A 20,859-nucleotide genomic window follows, 5' to 3' on the forward strand; every position below is an offset into this window, starting at 1 on the left:
CTTTAAAAATATTTTGGAGTATTGCTAATTTTTTTTCTTGATGGAAAGAAGGCAAGGACTTTAGATCTTAGATTTGATGTGTACCCGGAATCTGTGCGCTGAGCTTTTGTCTTGTGTTTGCTCCACCTGTTTTTGGTTCTACGTTGTTCTACGGCAGAGAGCAGCAAGTGTTTATGAGCGTGTTATTAAGAGATGGTTCCCACTAACATCTGTTTGTTGTGGTCTGGCCCTATGTGAAGCTGGGGGGAGTAATGATATTAGATTCATCTGGTGGATAAGGAGACTCCTGGTCTGTTGAGTTACATAAGATAAGGGTTTAGGACTGAATACTTTTGTTTCAATTAAGGGATAACCAGGATTTTCTACTCCATTCTCGCCTGGGTGAAACATATGAATCAGCAAGTCATATCTTGATCTCTGTCCTCATTAACTGTGATTCAGGTAGTTACACTTTGCAATTTATTTAATATCCTTAGGAAATGCCTTTTTAATATGGGATAGCTGGTATTATAAGACTTTTTATTAAAAATAAGAAAGTTTCACTCATCAGTGACTATGTAGTAGAGACATTCAGAAAATCATTCAGTAATTTCTTTTTAAAAAAATGCCTTCGGTTCCAATGGTAAAGTGGCTTCTTGGCAATACTGCAGGGTGTTGACACCAATAAAACTTTGTAGGAAGTGTTCAAACACACAGCAACATTTTAGAAGGTACTAGAAAACCTTTAGTCATAAGTTAGGCATCGCCCTGTGCCTCTAGCAGGTGTCTAACAAATGCTTTGTCCATATTATTTCAATAAACAGTTATCATCAGTCATTTGTACAGTGGCAAACTCCAGCTGAGTTCCATGAACCCAAATATGAGTTTAGAGATCTTCACTGTCTAGAACACAGCTCTAGTCATAACCAGTTTTCATGCCTTAGGGTCTTTGATGGTCCCCACTGCCTAACATGACGTTATGATTATCCATCTACTGGGAAAAAAAAAAAATTCCAGTCCTTTTCCTCCAAGAAGAATTCAGTTAAACTGTAGTGCCTCTGCCGTTTTTAGATTGTATAATCGTTGGTGGCTTGTCTTGAAGGTTGCAGCAGTGAAAGGCGGGGCTGGGATGGAGTATTGGCGAATGTTCTGGAGAGAATGAGGGCCACCTACAGAGCAGGGGTTGACAGTCGACACTGGAAAGTACTGGACAGACTGCATGAGACGCAATAGTTATAATGAAACATGAAACATTAACATCAGTTTGTTCAGTTGTAGGTTTGCACTAAGTTTGTTTCCGTTTTCTGTGCTGTTGGGAGGGTTCATCTCGTGGACCTCTCGGGGGGAAGCGCCTCAAGCTCTCAGGAAGGCTCTTCTGTTGGACTCTCTTGTGTGTTATCCATTTACTGATTACTGTCACAGTCATTTCTGCTTGGCAGTTTGTTCCTGTCTTCCTCTATTAAGGGGTGGCTATTCAGCAGTTGAGTTTAGCCAGGCTGAGATGTGTTATTTACCTCCAGGTTCCTTCTCAAATAGTGACCCCCCAGAACTGGGAAAAGAAAGGTCCTTTTTGTAGCTTCCTTGCTCCTGACTGGGGCAGGGAGGTGGTCATCAACATGTGCTAATAGCTGCTAAGGATCACAGAGGGTGCCAGTCCAACCGCCATCCCTGGTCTGGGCAGGAGCCAGTGGTCCTGAGGAGGGAACTCTAGGAGTACCAGTCACCTGGGACGGGGCAAGGAAAATGTCCCCATGGGACGGCACTGTCTCACCCACCCCATGCTGGTCTGGTGCTGGCCGCCATAAGCGTATCCATCAAGCACCCGTCAAGCACCAGTCAACAGCTAGGGTTGTTCTAAATATTTGTGGGAGGCCTGACATTTGGGTGCAGCCCACGGACCCATAGAGCAGCCTACTTGGGGTGGTTCTGCAGGGGTGGGGCTCTGCATCCATGGGGCGAGGCTTGGTGACTTCCACCGGCTCTATTTGGATACTTTTTGGAAAGTCAGTAAGTGCCAGACTCTTGCTTTTTTATTTTTTTAAGATACAAATGGTATATACTCTATGATACTAATTACCTAGAAATACACATGAAGAGAAAAGACAGTAAGGAACTTTACAAACTGGTAACTGTGATCAGCTCAAAACCAGGAGACAGAGTGATTCTTACTCAATACTCATAATGTATTGTGGGTTTTTTTTTTTTTTTGAGTGCTTAATGAATATATTTTGCAGTAGTATTACTAAATGATGTGAACATGTAAAATGTTGGTTTTGAAAACTTATATACCATTGCAGCAGCCTTTCTGGCAGCAGGGACCGGTTTCTTGGAAGACAGTTTTTCCATGTGTGGGGGTGGGTGATGGTTTCAGCCTGATTCTAGGGCATTGCATTTATTGTGCACTGTATCTCTATTATTATCACATCAGCACCACATCAAATCTTCAGGTATTAGATCCCAGAGATTGGAGATGCCTGTACCATTGTACGAGGGACTTATCAAACTCCAGTATAACCTTTATGGAAGGAAGAGCTGCAGCTTTATTATTTACACATAATGTTTGAATTTCTTTTTCATTGTCTAAAGGCTACTAAAGTCTTCTGTGGTAAAAGGGGAGGTTACTGATAAGTCTTAGTATTGCAGAATGGACAACTTAAACTTTAACATGCAGTCACTCAACTGTATTCCAAAATTATTCTGCAATTTGTTGTTTTAAAATTTTCCCCTTGTTTTAACTTCTTACAGCACTAATTACTGATCCTTTTCATCACTGCTGTTTGAAACATAAGAGCAGTGGTACCTAGACGTGACTGCTCGATGCTGGGTGAGCATCTTCAAGCCTGCAGGGTGGCCTCACGTTCTGTTTTCTGGCCTTCTCTCTAGAGTATTACATTTCCAATGTCATGCATATTTAAAGAAAAAATAAATTTTATATTGAAAACATTTTATTGACATGAACTACAAGCACTGCTGTATCTAAGGCTCTAATCTTGATTGCTTTATGCTAGGCATTGCTATAATTGTTGAGGGAGGTTATCAAGAGGATGTGCCTTCTGGTTCCACTGCAGTGGAACACCCAGCCCGGCCCACTCCCCCTCCCATTCCCATAGTGGGAGCCATTCCAAAGATGCAGGCTTGAGAGAGTGAGGTGGTTTCGAGACCACCTGGCCTGAATGCCTGGACCTACTAAGGCCTCTCTGTAAGTCTGAAGATGCTGGTAAGTGGGTGTAGAGATACTGCTGGTCTTCCGGTCACCCAAGCTCTAAGTCCCCTTGCTTCTTAAAACTGCCCCCTGCTGATCTGAAGTGACCTGCCTCTTTCTGGGGTCTCTCCCTGCCCTCCATGTGCAGGAGCAGGTTTCAGGTTACACGCCCCCAAAGCTGCTGAGAATTTGAACCAACAGTAATCCTAGCATGAAAAGTTTCTTTTTGATGAACTTAGCTTCTTACTTCCCACCCGCGTCTACTTTCTACTCCTGGTACTTACTTCATGGCAAGACAGGGACGGCAAACATGTGGCCTCTGGGTTCAGTTCGGCTTGGGTTTTTGTCACCTTCTCTTTAGGGCATTAAAAAAAAAAAAAAGATTCAGCTGAAAGTATTTTAGTTCAATAAGAATGCATTTTGCACAATAATGCTAGCTAGAGCCAACCTGCATTTTTACTCTGTCTTTAGACTTAAAAATATTTTCTGCTGGTTATAGAATTCTGAGTGGGTAAGATTTTGGTTTCTCTTCAGCACTTTAAAGGTGGCGTTAGCTGAATTCTGGTCTCATTTTTTTTCCCACTGAGACGCGACTAGTCATTCAATTCATCGATGTCTGGGTGTAAGGTGCCATTTTTACATCTGCTGTCAGGATTTTCTCTTTCTCTTGGGTTTTCAGTGTTTGGGTGTTACCTGCCTGGGCATGAGTCTCCTCCTACGTGTCCTGCCACGGGGTCATAGGTCATCTTGAATATTTAAATTCACCACATTTGGGAATATTGCAGCCATTGTTTCTTCAAGTGTTTTCTTTTTTCTGTCCTGTTCCTAATTTGTTGGGATGGCAATCACATGTATGTTAGACACTATCTCATTCCGCAGATGTTCCTCTTTCCTCTCTCTTCTTCAGATCCGATCGCTGCTTTGGCTCAGTTTTCACTCTGTGCGCTGCGTTCTCCAGTTTACTGTCTGCATTTCCAGCGGTTTGCTCCAGATGCCGGATTCTCGATTCTAGAATCCTCACTTTGTTCTGCTGCCTTTTCATTTGTTGTGCGAGGCCCATTTTCCTTTAATTAATGAGCCTCATTGTAATCTCAGCTTTAAAATCCTTGCTTTCGAACATCTGGGTTGTCTTGGGACCAATCGGTGTTGCTTGGGCGTCTTTGTTGAGGATGGGCCATGTTTTCGTGTTTCTTTTTATGTTGCTGCTGCTGCTGCTGCTAAGTCACTTCAGTCGTGTCCGACTCTGTGCGACCCCATAGACGACATAGACCAGGCTGGGATTCTCCAGGCAAGAACACTGGAGTGGGTTGCCATTTCCTTCTCCAATGCATGAAACTGAAAAGTGAAAATGAAGTCGCTCCTAGCTTGACCTTGTGAACGTTGGGTGGAGATGCTGGATTCTCCCTGAAGCAGGCAGTTAAGTGAACACCAACTTACCTGTATTGTGCTCTATTATCTGTATCTAGTTCAACTTGAATCCCCCTATTCTCACATGGCTGAGGCAGCACTTATGCACAGAATTTGAGGCTCTCCCACTGGTCTTGCTAATTCTAGAATCCGCCCCCTCCCCAGCTCCACCACTTTCTACCTGAAGCAGTCGCCGCAGACCTTGTCCCTTGCAAAATCTTCTCACTTTGGGTTGTTCTCCAGTGCCTTCAGACTGTGCTTGCTTTGCGTTTTGACAGCTGTATGTGTGAAGCTGGTTTGTCAGGACCTTAACGCAGCTGTTGTTGGGACTGGGGCTCCCCATGTCTTTCCCATTAATAAATTCAGTGCCCCGACTTCCAAATCAGTGCTTTGGGGGACCTCACCTACTGGAAGCCCTAGAATCAGTGGAATCAAGTTTCTATAATAATGGCTCACGAGACTTACTCCTAACTTTATTTTTTATAAATTTTTAGTGCACAACTTAATGTTCCTCTGCATTTTGGGACCACATCCAGGAAACAAGGGTCAACCAATGCCATTCCTGCCGACGTTGCTGTTCCCTCCTAATCTCCTCCCCAAGACTGGATAAATCTTTGTGAACCTCTCTTCTTCTTGAGTCTTGTTTTGTGTGTGGTGTCTTTTTTCCCTCTTCTGTCACTTTTTCCTCTTCTTCTTGCTTTCCTTTTCCCGATGTATGTTCTCCAAAATTCACATTTTGACCAGCCATATCCTGTTACATCTAAAGGTTCTCATTTGATCCTTTTTTATTCCCTTTCACACACACACAAAACAAAGCCCAATTTCATGATCTCCCCTCTCCAAGGTGTAACACCTAGATCCTTCCCCCTGTTTCCTGCCCCTTCCTGTTTAGATCTGGGAACTTCCCTTCACGAGGCATTTCACCCACTCTCCAAGTTTTTCCTCAGTCTACACCCTGCGGTTAAGGACCTCCTCCTCCATTTTGCGGGTGAGCGGGTTCCCCGCCTGGATCTGAGGACGCAGCTGAATCGCCGGCTGCCTCTCTGTGGGCGGCCCCCCAATGGTTAGATCAGCCGTGACCCACAAGCTGCTCTGGGCGCTGCAGACAAAGCGAAGCTTGTGAATGGTGATTTATGACTGTCATAACTTGGTTCACGTCCTGTCTTTTCTCGTCTCTCACGCATTCTACTTCATGACCACCATCCCTGTGCTGGGACCGAGCACATCCCAGAGCTGGAATTCAGCTGAGAAGGTGTCCACCAGGACTCCTGCTTCCTGGGTCGCTCCAGCTGGTCTTGTGGCTTGAATTTCAGAGCTTTCTACCTGTTCTAATCCCTGGGCCTACCAGGACCTCAGCAGACAGCTTTGACTGAGTTCCCAGCTTCCCTGCTGCTGACAGCTGACAGTATCCATCATCCTCTGTGGGAGTGCCTGGTTCCTCCTGTCAGAGGGACTCCTCTGAACTTTGTTTTATTTATGCATTTATTTATTCTACTGAAGCATAGTTGATTTAACGTGTAGTGTTAATTTTTAGATGACAGCAAAGTGATTCATTATACATACGTGCACACATTCTTTTTCACATTCTGTTCCATTATGGTTTATCACAGGGTGTCTAGTAGAGTTCCCTGGGCTATACGGTAGGACCTTGTTGCTTATCCATTCTGTACGAACTAGTTTGCATCTGCTAAACCCAGACTTCTAATCCATCCCTTCCCCATCCTCCTCCCTTTTGGCAGCTATTAGTCTCCTCTCTACATCTGTGTGTGTTTCATAGATAAGTTCATTTGCTTCACATTTTAGATTCCGTATATAAGTGATGTCCTAGGGTATCTGTCTTTCTTTCTGAGTTTGACTGGCCAATCATAGTTCTTTAATATTTATTTTTTATTTCTTTAATTGCACTGGGTCTTAGTTTCAGCAAGTGGGACCTAGCTCCCTGACCAGGGTTCAAACTTGGGTCCCCTGCATTGAGATCGCTAAGTCTTAGCCACAGGACCAGCAGAGAAGTCCTGCAGCCATAGTTCTGCATGCTAAACAAGTGGCTTCCTTTTTTGGTTGGTAATTGCTGAAAGAAATAGGAAAGAAAACCCATATAAATAAAAAAAATGTAAATTCTTTTTACTACCCAGAATCTAAATCATGCTGGAGAATTTTAGAAAGTTTAATGGGATGCATAAAACATAAATTGCTGTAATGACTTCCAGGATATTAGTGAAAATCTATTTATGTTATTTTGGTTATACATTTTATTGATTTTTAAAATTTTAATTGTCCTCATTTTCTCAGTAAAATGCATAAAACAAATATAAGCTCATGCATAAGTTAAATTTCCAGGAATAGAGGGCCGTAAATGAGAAGTAATTGTTTTTCTGGTCTAAATCTAGCATGTTGGATAGTTCAAATTATATAAGTCAAAAGCTGGACCTCGAGTGCAGTGTTTTAATAATCTCACATCTTGTATCTTGTAGACCCCAAATCTGAAGTTATTTTTGACTAAAGGCCTAGAAATCTGTGTTCAGTCAACAGAGGTGGAGGAAAGTTATCTAACACCTTGCTCATTCCCTCCCCATATTCTTAGGGCCTTAGAAAGTCTGCGTTACCTTCATGACCCACAGTTATAATGCCGTCTCAGTATCTCCATCATACTTTTTAAATTTTTAAAAAATTTAATTAAAACAACTTTTATTGAAGTCTAGCTGATTTACAATGTTGTGTTAATTTCAGGTGCACAGTAAAGTGATTTAGTTACACATACTCTTTCATTATAGGTTTTTACAAGAGATTGGTCATAGTTCCCTGTGCTGTTCAGTAGGTCTTGTTGCCTATTTACTTTATAAATTGTAGTGTGTCAGTTCAGTTCAGTCGCTCAGTTGTGTCCGACTCTTTTTGACCCCATGAGTCACAGCACTCCAGGCATCCCTGTCCATCACCAACTCCCAGAGTCCACCCAAACCCATGTCCATCGAGTCGGTGATGCCATCCAACCATCTCATCATCAGTCGTCCCCTTCTCCCACCTTCAATCTTTGCCAGCATCAGGGTCTTTTCAAATGAGTCAGCTCTCCGCATCAGGTGACCAAAGTGTTGGAGTTTCAGCTTCAACATCAGTCCCTCCAATGAACACAAAGGACTGATCTCCTTTAGGATAGACTGGTTGGATCTTGCAGTCCAAGGGACTCTCAAGAGTCTTCTCCAACACCACAGTTCAAAAGCATCAATTCTTTGGTGCTCAGCTTTATTTATAGTCCAGCTCTCACATCAATACATGACTACTGGAAAAGCCATAGTGTGTATATATACATATATATATATATATATAAACTTTGTATATGTAGATATATAAAATATATAAAGTGTGTACTGTGAATCCCAAACTTCTTTTTTTAAAACGAAATATTCAAATGCAATACTAAAAGGGTATTAGATATTTAGAGATTACTAGATGATTAAACAGACAAGGCGATGGCACCCCACTCCAGTCCTCTTGCCTGGAAAAGCCCATGGATGGAGGAGCCTGGTGGGCTGCAGTCCATGGGGTTGCGAAGAGTCGGACACGACTGAGCGACTTCCCTTTCACTCTTCACTTTCATGCATTGGAGAAGGAAATGGCAACCCACTCCAGTGTTCTTGCCTGGAGAATCCCAGGGACGGGGGAGCCTGGTGGGCTGCCGTCTCTGGGGTCGCGCAGAGTCGGACACGACTGAAGTGACTCAGCAGCAGCAGCAGCAGATGATTAAAATGATATCTGAATGTGATATCATTTTGTGATAGAAAATGAAGATGCAGGGGACCTTTCTTAAAGTCATCTCAAACCTAAGAGCTCAGATGTGGAAAAACTCCTTTGGTGAAGGATTACTCACTGAGAAAGCGTGGAGATAAGGGAAAAGGAGGAGGCCTGGACCTCACAGTTGGTGGAGCTGTACCTTCTGTGCAGACTGAGCCACAGGGAAGTGACTGAAGCCCCCTGGGCCTTTTATTTTTTAATGTAAAAACTGAGGACATACAGTAGGCTTCTGAGCTCCACCAACCTCTTAACTGCAAATATTCCAGCCCCAGAAAGAGCCACAAGCAAGGTGATTTGCCGTTATTAAGGCATTGCCAGGTACAGAAGTTAAAGGCAATTCTTAATAAAATATATCCAATGGAAACTAAACCGGCGGGAGTCCTTCACACTTTAGTATAAAAGCAAACACATACTGTGAGTATCTGACATAAAACTGAGGCCAGAATGGGAAGGTAATAAATGAACCGAAGACACAACCAACAATTTGAGGTGCCTCTCTCCCTCCTTCCACTTTTCTTATTTTTTTCCTGAATGTTAGCTTATTTCACCTTCATAACAGCCACTAAGGTAGATACATGAGTTTTTATTTCTTCCTTTTTTTTTTTTTAACTGAGGAAATGGAGTTCCATGATTATACGCGAATCATTTGTGGCCCCAGGGGTGGTAAAATCAAGAAAATGTATTCAAACTGGAAACAGATAAATAATAAATAGCACTGAATTGTTTACTTGGTAGCTTCAACCTATATTTCTTTCAACCCTTAAGTCTACCTGCTCTTTATATATTTTGTGGGCATTGGATTCCTTCCCTATGATACTTAGAAGAAGAAGAAAAAAAATAACCTGCTGCGACATTTATTAATGAGATAAGATCTTCAGAGATGAGACAGGAAACAACAGAATGCAATACCAGGGGGTGTTAAAAACGAGTAAGGCTGCCCTGTGGGATTGCAGTTGGTCAGAGCAGAGAGTGATCAGTGGAGTTTACGGGGGGAGGCAGAGACGGTGCTGACTGTCCTTTCCACGTGGCCTGCAGTCTTGGGAGGAGCACACAGACTCGAGGCTCCATGCAACAGACTTGCCCGCTTTCCAGAGAGAGAACTGTAATCTTGGGCAACTCAGGGACCTGCAGAGTTATTATGGAACACTCTCTGTATTGGCTCCTGGTGCTTTTTATATGTGACCCGTGAGAATAGATTCCGGTTCTTTCCAGTAGAGGAATTGTGCTTAATTTCCTCTGTGTAATAGTCAGGAGCCTGAGAAATCATCAAAAAGGACCTGATATGAAAAAATAAATAAAGAAACAATACACAGTGGGTAAAATCTCCCATGCCGTATCAAGCGTTCGGGGGTGCCACAACACTTCTTTCTTAATTCACTCGTCAGCTGCTCCCTGGACACGTGTGTAACAGAGATGCCGTTCATTACTTCCCGGGCCGTTTATGGTCAGTGAGAGTAGATGCCTGCCCCCAGCTTCTGCTCTCCTGTTTAAAACAGAGGACTCAGCCTTCTCCTGAACACAGCTGTTTAGACCGGGTCTGACCACGTCCTCCCACAGAGGAAATCTGCAGGGTAAACTGAGCCGATCAAACCCTCTGCTGGCAGTTTTGAAGTGAGAGACACAGAGACGCCCATTGGAGGACAGAGGTCCCCTGTGTAAGAGCACGTAGGCTCTGGCAGCCGGGTACAGTCATGAGATGCTAAGGATGCCTGCTGGGAGGAAGAAGGGGGCAGCAGAGTCGACAGAAGTGGTGAGACCCCCAGGACTGGCCTTGCCTTCGGGCTGCCGAGTTACAGTTCGAACGAAAGAAGCCTGTCTTTGTTGTTGTCTTTGCCGTTCAGTTGCTAAGTCGTATCCGACTCTTTGCAACCCCGTGGACTGCAGCACACCAGGCTTCCTTGTCCTTCACTGTCTCCTAGAGTTTGTTCAAATTCATATCCATTGAGTCAGTGATGCTATTCAACCATCTCGTCCTCTGTTGTCCCCTTCTCCTCCCGCCCTCAGTCTTTCCCAGCATCAGGGTCTTTTCCAGTGAGTCAGCTCTTTGCATCAGGGGGCCAAGGTTTTGGAGCTTCAGCTTCAGCATCAGTCCTTCCAATGAATATTCAGGGTTGATGTCCTTTAGGATGGACTGGTTGGATCTTCTTGCAGTCCAGGGGACTCTTAAGAGTCTTCTCCAGCACCACAGTTTGAGCCTGTCTCTATGCCCCTATCAGAGAAGACAATGGCATCCCACTCCAGTACTCTTGCCTGGAAAATCCATGGACGGAGGAGCCTGGTGGGCTGCAGTCCATGGGGTCGCTAAGAGTTGGACACGACTGAGTGACTTCACTTTCACTTTTAACTTTCATGCATTGGAGAAGGAAACGGCAACCCACTCCAGTTTTCTTACCTGGAGAATCCCAGGGATGGGGGAGCCTGGTGGGCTGCCGTCTATGGGGTCATACAGAGTTGGACACGACTGAAGTGACTTAGCAGCAGCAGCAGCTATGCCCCTATATTTCCTTTTAAGCTCCTTCTGCCTTCTGAGATGTACTACAACGTAAAATTGACAGAAAATAAAACCTGAAATTTCTAGCAAGACTTCCCATGTTCATTCCATCTCCCCACTCCTACCAAATAGAACTATTTTGGTGGAACAAACTTTTTGTTAAACTTCTTTGCATTCTTGCTTTATATCTCAAGAGACACAAGTGAGGGAAAAGAAGTCATCGAATTGCTTTCTAAGCAGAAGTGGGAGTGATGGCTACGTTCCAGGTTATTATTGGATAGAGCTTGCCAAGAGCTGAATTTATCAGAAAAATAGAGGGTATCTGTGTGGCTTTGTGGCAAGAGATAAAAGGGAACAAGACAGAAAAAGATGATGTTGCTGGCGGCCAGGAGCTATACATTGGGGAGTGAAATAGAAGTGTTGGGGGTAGTATCTCTCTTTTCAGAGACGTGGCAAGAAAAATCTCTGGGCTCACTGATGTGCTGCCTAGCTAGATATGGGCTTTCGGCAGCAACTGGAGTTGAGTCTTTTGATGTAACTTTGAATATAGGTTCAAGATGAGGGCGGGACAAGGTCTCAAGTGCACAGGGTGGGCCCAGATAATCTAGATTACCTCCACAATATATTTGTTATTGTTTTCATTTTGTTTTTTAACTTGAGCTACTTTCAGGGGTTTCTGTATTTTTCTCAGTCCAACGAGCTGTAACAGAAATGGTGTGGAATGTGTAAAGCATGGAGTGGGGTGGTGGGGTGGGGTTCAATAAACGTGAGACCTCATCTCTTTCTTCAGTGAATGCTCAGTGTTCTGTTGACGGCATCCGATGACTCTTGGAATCATCAGGAGACAAACTTTTTGGCTTTTTCCATGTGTCTTTGAAACAAGTTTTGACTGGTTGGTACCCAGATTTGTGAAGCTATTTAGCTTTTCTGTGTCCTTTTGTATTACAGATGAGTGTGAGTTGCTCAGTCGTGTCTGACTCTTTGTGACCCCGTGGACTGTAGCCCACCAGGCTCCTCTGTCCATGGGATTCTCCAGGCAAGAACACCAGAGTGGGTTGCCATGCCCTCCTCCAGGGGATCTTCCCAACCCAGGGATTAAACCCATGCGTTCTGCATTGGCAGGCAGATTCCTTTTGTCTGAGCCACCAGGGAGCCCTTAAAATGCCCAGGCCAGTCTTCTACAGGAAGGTTAAGTCCAGAATTCATGCAGAGACAGTCTCCGCCTCCCTCCCAGCTTGACCCCCTTCAGGTCTGCAAGCCTGTGGCAGGGAGGGCAGGGGGCTTCTCCGTGCTTCCTTCCTGGTGTGTTTCTTCCTCTTCTCCTGCACCCACCAGCCCCCATTTGTCGTTTTGCCGTGGTTGAGTTCAGGCAGAGAAGGAATGAGGGGAAAGGCAGAGTGAATCTTGCCCAGGTTGCTCTGGGTGTGGCATGTGCACAGAACGGACCTTATTTATTTTTTTCCCCGGAGACCTTTCAGGGTGTTTTCATGGGGTGCGCTCACACAGGATACTGACAGGTGACTGTAGCGTCTTCCCGGCCGTGACACCGTCTCCGCCCTCATGCTTCCTGGAGTCACTAAGCTGGGTGCTTTGCTCTGTCGGGTGGGGCCCCTGGCTGAGTGGGCCCCGGCCTCTGCTTCCTGCGTGATCTGTTTCTCCATGAGAAGCACCGCGTGTCCCATCACTGGTACCGGCTCAGCTTGCTCCCTCTCTTCCCATCAGCTGTCTGAGAGGCACTGTGGTTTCTGCTTCCTGATTTTAAGTTTGTCCTGGTGGGATCTGGGTACCACTGCTTATACTTCTGAGGCCCCTGTTCCAAGCTCCCTGAGGGGTGCTCTGTGCTCAGAGGTGACCTGCAGCTTTCCTTTCCCTCATCCGGTTGTACATCCTCCTTCACCAGAAAGATGGAGGTGTCAGAGGATCCCACCAGGGCTCCGGATTGGAAGTGTCCTCTCAGGTGGCTGATGGCTGTTGTGAGCCATCGGAGTTCAAGCTGCTTGCATCATTTTCTTGATATTCGTCTAACAGACCTGTTAAGGATGTACGCGCCTGGTGATCATTACCGTTCTGAACTTCCAGTGCCGCAGTTGAGACTGGAGATCCTGTTAAGCTTGGTTCTCTTTCTACTTGGGCTGGTAAGACTACTGGGTAGTCTTAAGTCAGTGGGTAATGTGCATCCATGGAGAGTCTCTCTAAGCTCAGGGTGTGCATTGATTGGGAGGAAAGATCTTCCTCGTGTGACTTGAAAAGAATTCATGGGGTTTCTGCCGGGCAGTGGGGAACACAGTGCTTGGCTTGAGCCTGTGCTTTGTCTAAGGGTGAGCCCAGGCATATTCTTGCTGAAGTGGAAAGTTTCCATTTTCTTTACTCTGGAGGTTGCCTGTGCACGTATATGTATCCAAGGAAGGTAGCAATTCTTGGCTAGCTTACTCACCCCTCCTGTGAACATCCCTCTGCTGTGGTGCTTCTCAATCCTTCCTGTGCACGCTCCTCAATTAGGAGTTCTTGTAAGAACACGTATTCTGGGAATCCCCTGGTGGTCCAGGGGCTAAGACTCCAGGCTCCCAATGCAGGGGGCCCAGGTTCAATCCCTGGTCAGGGAACTAGATCCTGCATGCCTCAGTGAAGATCAGCGCTCCTGTGTGCCCAGCTAAGACCTGTTGCAATCAAATACATAAATCAATGTTTTTTGAAAACGCATGTTCTGACCGAGTAGTTCTAGGGTGGGCCCCAAGAGCTACATTTCTTGGGAAGCCTTCCAATGAAACTATTGCTACGCATGCTCAGAGCACACTTGTTTGGTATATAGGCCTGGTCCAGCAGCCAGAAATTAAAAGATGTTTGCTCCTTGGAAGGAAGCTATGACCGACATAGACAGCATATTAAAAAGCAAAGACATCACTTTGCCAACAAAGGTCCATCTAGTCAAAGCTACGGTTTTTCCAGTAGTCATGTATGGATGTGAGAGTTGGACCATAAAGAAAGCTAAATGCAAAGAAACTGATGCTTTTGGACTGTGGTGTTGGAGAAGACTCTTGAGAGTCCCTTGGACTGAAAGGAGGTCAACCAATGAATTCTAAGGGAAATCAACCCTGAATAGTCACTGGAAAGACTGATGCTGAAGCTGAAGCTCCAATACTTTGGCCACCTGATGCGAAGAGCCTATTCATTGGAAAAGACTCTGATGCTAGAAAAATTGAAGGCAGGAGGAGAAGGGGACAACAGGGGATGAGATGGTTAGATAGTATCACCAACTCAATGGGAATGGATTTGAGCAAGCTCCAGGAGATAGTGAAAGACAGGGAAGCCTGGTGTGCTGCGGTTCATGGGGTCACAAAGAATCGGACAGGACTTAGTGACTGAACAACAAGAATAACTGGTCCCGCATCTTGGGTCAGCTGTCAGATGCCATCTTCTTTGCCTCTTGCTCTGGTATTCTCTCTCCCAGAGCACACTCTGAGTACCAAGGCTCCACTGCTTTCAGATGTGTCAGAGTAACACTGATACATCCCATATTACAGGATGCCTTTGGTTATGTAGTTGTGACAAATTATTGGAAGCCTTTCTGTTTGGGAAAGGCTTGGTCATAGTTTGCATTTAATGGTACCTCATTTCTTTGGTCTATGGTTAGAAAATATGGTGTCATTCATTTGGAAAGGAGGATTGAAATAGGCAAGAAGAGAATGGGCTTCTTATTGTCAACTGTACTCTCAACAGCTTTGTGGCCATCACCAAGGGATCAGCATTTCCAGAGTTTAACCACTTTTATTAGAATTTATTATTCAGATGGGCTCCAACAGCCTCAAAAATAGTAATATTTTAAGTGGGAAAAAGTGAGGTTGCTCAGTCGTGTCCGACTCTTTGCAAACCCATGGACTGTAGCCAACCAGGCTCCTCCATCCGTGGAATTTTCCAGGCCAGAGTACTGGCATGGGTTGCCATGCCCTTCTCCAGGGGATCTTCCCAACCCAGGGATCGACCCTGGGTCTCCCGCATTTCAGGCAGACACTTTACCATCTGAGCCACCAGGGAAGGCCCAGTTTTATACTTATCTACTCAACTATACTGGGCTTCCCATGTGGCTCAGCGGTGTAGAATCCACCTGCCAGGCGGGAGACTTGGGTTCAGTCTCTGGGTGGGGAAGATCCCCTGGAGGAGGAAATGGCAACCCACTCCAGTGTTCTTGCCTGGGAAATCCCATGGACAGAGGAGCCTGGCGGGCTACAGTCCATGGGGCTGCAGAGAGTCAGACATGACTTAGCAACTAAAGAACAACAACAATTCAACTTTATTACTAAAAAACTTGGGAACCATCTCTTTATTTTTGCCTATATTTTTATTTGTGGAACAGGAGCTAGAATTTTGCCCTTAGTTCATGGCCAGGAAATATTTGTGACGATGCTGAAGAACTTTAGTGATAGGAGAGTGGATCCAAACACTGACGAATCCACTGGCTTTTTGAAAATGTATTTAGCAAATCTTTACTGTTGAATGATGTTGACTTTAAATCCCATTGTATTCATATATGCTGAGTTTCTCATCTCTGACTTTGAGTAGAGCTAAGAGAGGCAACACTTCCAAAATCCAATCAGATCAGTAGAGCAGAAGAGTTATAAACTTTATCGTTATAAAACAATGAATTTCTCTCTCTCTCTCTTTTTTTTTTTTAAGAAACGGGCCAAGAAATACAGGCAAAGAAAACCTGTGTTTCCTTGCTCACATGTTTGGTGATTCTACATCAATAAAATTGTGTTCTCTTTAAGTTATAGTTCACCAGGACATTATCAAAATCACTTCATCTTTCTAAATAGTTGCTATATATTTTAAAATAGCTATTTGAGTTCTAGCCACATCAGAATCCAGGTGATAATTTGCAGAGTGCTTCGTAGAGCTCTGAGCTGTCCCGTCACATACTCTCCTGGGCTGTAGAGCTGTAAGTTGAGGAGAGTCAAGAAAATGACTGATGGAAAAGGCAAAATGACCCAGTCACAGTCTGTAAATTGCATATTATTACAAACAAGGAAATGTCACCATGACATTTAGTAGCTGGAAAAGAGGAGTGAGGAGGGGTTGAGCAGGAGTTGTAAATAGGCTTGTGAAGTTTAGAGATTCCTGCTTGGTACCTCCTCTTGCCGTACTGAGTCAAGTGTTTCCCTTTATCCAGGAGAGCAGAAAAACCATTGTTCATCTCCCCGCTGAATGATGGCTTTTAAGGGCTGAAAGTGAAAGTGCTGGTCACTCAGTCATGTCCCGCTCTTTGCGACCCCATGGACTGTAGCCCATCAGGCTCCTCTGTCCATGGATTTTTCCAGGCAAGAATAGTGGAGTGGGTTGCCATTCCCTTCTCCAGGGGATCTTCCTGACCCAAGATCTCCTGCTTTGCAGGCAGATTCTTTCCCATCTGAGCCACCAAGGAAGCCTCATTTTTAAGGATAGATTGAGTAAATTGCTTCCCTGAAGGCAACTTTGAAAATAGAACATTGAAGGGTCAAGTGTATGTCACAAAAGTGGGAAAAGCTCTGTGTATATGGATTGGGTATTCTGGGAGACTTTGAAGTCTTATTCTGGATAAATCTCCCAGAGACTATTGGGCTGGCCAAAAAGTTCCATTTGGGTTTTCCAGTACAGAGTTTAAATTACATCACCCCGCGCCCCCTTCGCAGCACTGTTGTGCTGATAGCTCCACATACACCCATTTTTGTTGTGTTTCTTGTAAAGAGGACGCTGGACTGATATATCGCAGTGGGTGTGAAGGCAGCCCCTCGTGGCCAAGAGTGCGTGAGTGAGCGGATACTGAAGCAACATGAGCTCTTTTTATCATTGAAATGAGTAGCCCCTGACCTTTTTGGTTCCAGGAACCGATTTCTTGGAAGACAGTTTTTCCACGGACCGCAGTGTGTGTGTGTTGGGGGGGTGGTGGTGGTGTGGGGATGATTCAAGCGCATTACATTTATTGTGCACTTTGCTTCTATCATTATTGCATCAGCTCCACCTCAGATCATCAGGCATTAGATCCCAGAGGCTGGGGACCCCTGGTCTCAATGGATATCAATTTCTGAAGTAGAAGTTTCAAAGTTAGAAAATTGGTAATGGAATCAGAGTTGCCGAAGAGAAACACTTATTTGGGTCTGGGTGTGGTGTTATGGGAAGTAAACTAGAAAGTTAATCCAGGATCAATAAAGCAGTCTCTGGGCAGCAGCAGAAATGCAGTTAGGAATCTATAATGTACATTTATGGTGGCCCAGAAATTTTTAACTTCCTTTGGTAAAGTGCAGCAATTTGAAAAAAGAGGAAGTATTCCCTGTGAACAGGCAATGACCAGGGAGGAAAAGGCAGATGGTTTCTCTGTGGATTAGAAGATGGAGAACTCTGTGCCAGGAGTGTATGTCTTTCCCTCAGCCCTCACGGTGGGCCTCCAGGTGCTCTTGTGGGACTCAGGGCTGTTAACTAACGTGCCTGTGGTCACTTGCCCATGAAGGTGCAGATCTGGGCTTCAGATCCTGAACTCAAAACCTCACTGCTTCGTGCTTACACCATGCTGGTTGCGTTGTGTGTGTGCTCAGTGTATCCAATTCTTTGCGACCCCATGGACATGGAATTTTCCAGGCAAGAATACTGGAGTGGGCTGCCATTTCCTCCTCCAGGGGATCTTCCTGACTCAGCGACCTAGCTGGCGTCTCCTATACCTCCTGTATCGGCAGGTGGATTCTTTACCACTAGCGCCACCTGGGAATCCCCTGCTAACACCATTCTAGGTAGTAAGTGGTGGAAAGGAAGTCAGTTAATCGAAATTGTCATTTAGCAATTTGGGCATTAGTTGACTTGACTATCGAATAAATAAAGTTCTTCTGCATTAGAAGAACCTTATTGTACAGTAGCAATGTCCCGCTGTTGTAGAAGCTGCGGCTTTGATTCATTTGTCAAAAGGTCATTTATTTTCACAAATTGATCTTGTATCCATCAGTCTCACCACTCTCTCATGAGTTCTAATGGCAAGTTTGGGTTAATCCTGCGTACTTGATCATTCTATCCACAGATAATGACAAGTATATCTCTTACTTCCCATACAGATGTTCCTGTGTATTTATCTCTCCTTTGCCTCTGTCAGGACTTCAGGTACCGTTACACAGCAGCATTTCCAGTGAGAATTGCTCACTGTTCTAGCATGGTTAAGGTATGTACTGGTGCCATTTACTGAGACAGAGGAAAATGAGAGAGGAGCGGTTGGGAGGCAGAGCCATCCGCGTGATGCGCCCAAGCTACATAAACGTCTGTTGCTTTGGAAAACGGTCACTTGCGGAGGTTTCAGCTTGAGAATCATCAGCTTATGGGTATTAAAATGTGAGGTGAATTTCCAGTTTCTGCTCAGGGATGTTAACAGCTGGAAAAATGGATAAACCACCAGATCCTACTGTACAGCACAGGGAACTATATTCAATATCCTGTGATAAGCCATAGTGGAAAAGAATGTCCAAAAGAAATAACTATGAAATTGACACATTGTAAATCAACTATACTTCAATAATATTTTTTTAAAAAATTAAAAAAGCTGGAAAGAGTATCACACCCACCCTTACAACGAATAAAATGTCAGTGGACATGCAAGTTCATGACTTTTTAAAAAAAAATCTCTGATAGATATGAGGTTTCAGGACAGTCAACTGACCCAACTCTAGGGAGAGACAGAGGCCGCTGGCAGGACAGGGTTTAAACAATTGCTTACTTGGTTCTGATGCCCTGTAGGAGAATTCAGCCTGAAGAGTTGGTGAATGGGTGGAGGTTAAGTGCTGGCAGGTGGGAACCCAAGGCCCGTGGGGGCTGCTTCTTAGGGGGAGGGGGAAGGTTCACGCTCTCCTGAAGGAGAACTTATCAAACGTTAACGGGCGCTCACACAACCTGGGATCCAGAATTGGATCCTGGAACAGAAAAAGGACCTTTGTGAGAAACCTGGGGAAATCCAGCACATTCTTCAGTTAAGGGTATTGGAGCGATGTTAATTTCCTGACGTTGCTGCTTGTACTGTTGCTGTACAGGTGCCAACATTAGGGGACACGGGAATGCTCTCCTATATTTTCAGCTTTTTTGTAAGACTAAAACTATTTCAAAATAAAGAGCTTTTAAACAAGAGCTTAAGGATTACAGAGATAAGCGTGTGAAGAAAAGTGTGAAACTGGTTATTGTTTTATTTATTTATTTTTTTAAATTTTACTTTACAATTCTGTATTGGTTAGAAAGGAGCATTCACGGGAACTGAGTGTGAAGGTTTACAGAAGAAAAGCAGTGAATCCAGAGAAAATTGTGTCTTACGAACTAAGGAAACAGCTGCACTAGAATTGCACCCCTTCTAAAGCACACCCATGAGCTCACCTCCAAACAAAGAAATGGTGCCAAGAGGACATAAGTTTGTGGGGCGGTTGATCTTCTTGAAATTAACAGTTGATATGAACACAATAATGGATTTGAGAAAGGCTTCACCACAGAACTCTAAAAAACTTATGTGCCCCAAATTCTTTAGCTGTGTCTTTTAATTCTCATAGCCTTTTGAAATCAATGAAATCAGGAATGAGGTCTAGTTGGAGTTAGTTAAAAAAAAAATACCATTTGTGGACGTCCTTGGTGGTCCAGTGGTTAAGAATCCACCTGTCAATGCAGGGACTCAGGTTCAGTCCCTGGTCTGGGAGGATTCAACATGCCTTGGGGTGACTCAGCCCGTGTGCAACAGCTATTGAGCCTGTGCTCTGGAGGGCAAGAGCCACAGCTGCTGAGCCCGTATGCTGCAGATGCTTAAGCCTGCACACCCTAGAGCCCTTGCTCTGCAACAAGAGAAGTCGCCGTAATGAGGAGACAGAGCCCAGAAAAGAGAGAGTAGCCCCTACTTGCTGCAACTAGAGAAAGCCCGTGTGTAGCAGCAAAGACCCAGCCAGCCATAAATAAACAAACAAGATTTAAAAAAGAAATACAGTTTGCAGCACATTATAGATATTTATTCGTTAAACAAGAATTTATTGCACACCCACTTAGATTCCCATAGACCTTCGCCCAACACTTGGGTGAAGCTTCAACAGACATGAGAATAACCAGAGGTGGTGGCCGAGGGACCAATAAGAGTGGCCAACCAACCCCAAGAATCTGGGCATAAAAAATGAGGACCAGTTCTCTCCCAAGCCTGCAGATGAGAAAGATGAAGTGAGCATCCAGATTGGGGCTCAATCCAGAGGGATGTGTCATCGTGGACAGAATAGGATTCTTAGGTTGATTCATTCTACACATTGGACCTCTGGGTTTCCATTTGGAGTTTGATGCAGAGGGCTGAGCTGACATAAAGATGTTTCCCCATGGGATGGGTCATCACGTGAAGTCGCCTCATAATCTTGGATTCAGAGGAAAGAAGATAAATACAGTTCCTGATGCCGGAGTAGGAATTCAAGAGACGATAATGAGCCGTGATGGCCATGATAAATTCCCTGTCATATTTATTACAATCCTTTCCTAAGACATTTGTGAGAGAGACATTGCTAAGGCCTGGACCAATTTACCTACGTAGGCGTCCTCTCTGAATTGTTTCGGAAGACAGAGTTTCTAGTGCAGATGAATGAATTATCCGTGCCAGCCAGGATCATGAAGCATTATGGCTACTTCTGGGTCCATTTCTCATCTTGCCTGTGCAGACTCAAGCCTTCTGCAGACTCTGGACCGGTCACCCATCACTTTAGAGTCCTGAAGTTCCAGTCTGAGATGAGAAATAGCCCAGCAGCCTGCTTGAATCCCTCATTAATCTTGGATCCAGATTCCCCAGGGCTTCAGGGAAGTCGTTCAGGTAGAGCAGCGGCAGGTGTGGGCACAGAGTGACCAGTCCCTCATGGTAGTCTGCTCTTGGGCCGGCCAGTAGGCTGACCAGTAGAGAGGGGTGGCGACGAGGTGATTCCCAGCACAGTGCCCTCCATCAGGGAGGGGGAGTCAGGTCTTGCCAACTCACTTGCCCCGTTGAGAGCTC

At 44.8% G+C, this 20,859-nt stretch overlaps 1 long non-coding RNA gene across 1 annotated transcript; it reads left to right on the top strand.

The window, feature by feature from the left end:
- The first annotated feature begins 1,955 nt into the window (after nucleotides 1–1,955).
- Nucleotides 1,956–16,951, top strand: LOC120877252. Its single transcript, XR_005724303.1, has 3 exons — nucleotides 1,956–3,922; nucleotides 9,786–9,792; nucleotides 16,941–16,951. It is a non-coding gene; the product is annotated as an uncharacterized LOC120877252 (long non-coding RNA).
- Nucleotides 16,952–20,859: the final 3,908 nt, after the last annotated feature.

The sequence above is a fragment of the Oryx dammah genome, unplaced genomic scaffold (assembly GCF_014754425.2).
Source record: "Oryx dammah isolate SB20612 unplaced genomic scaffold, SCBI_Odam_1.1 HiC_scaffold_18, whole genome shotgun sequence".
NCBI lineage: Eukaryota > Metazoa > Chordata > Mammalia > Artiodactyla > Bovidae > Oryx > Oryx dammah.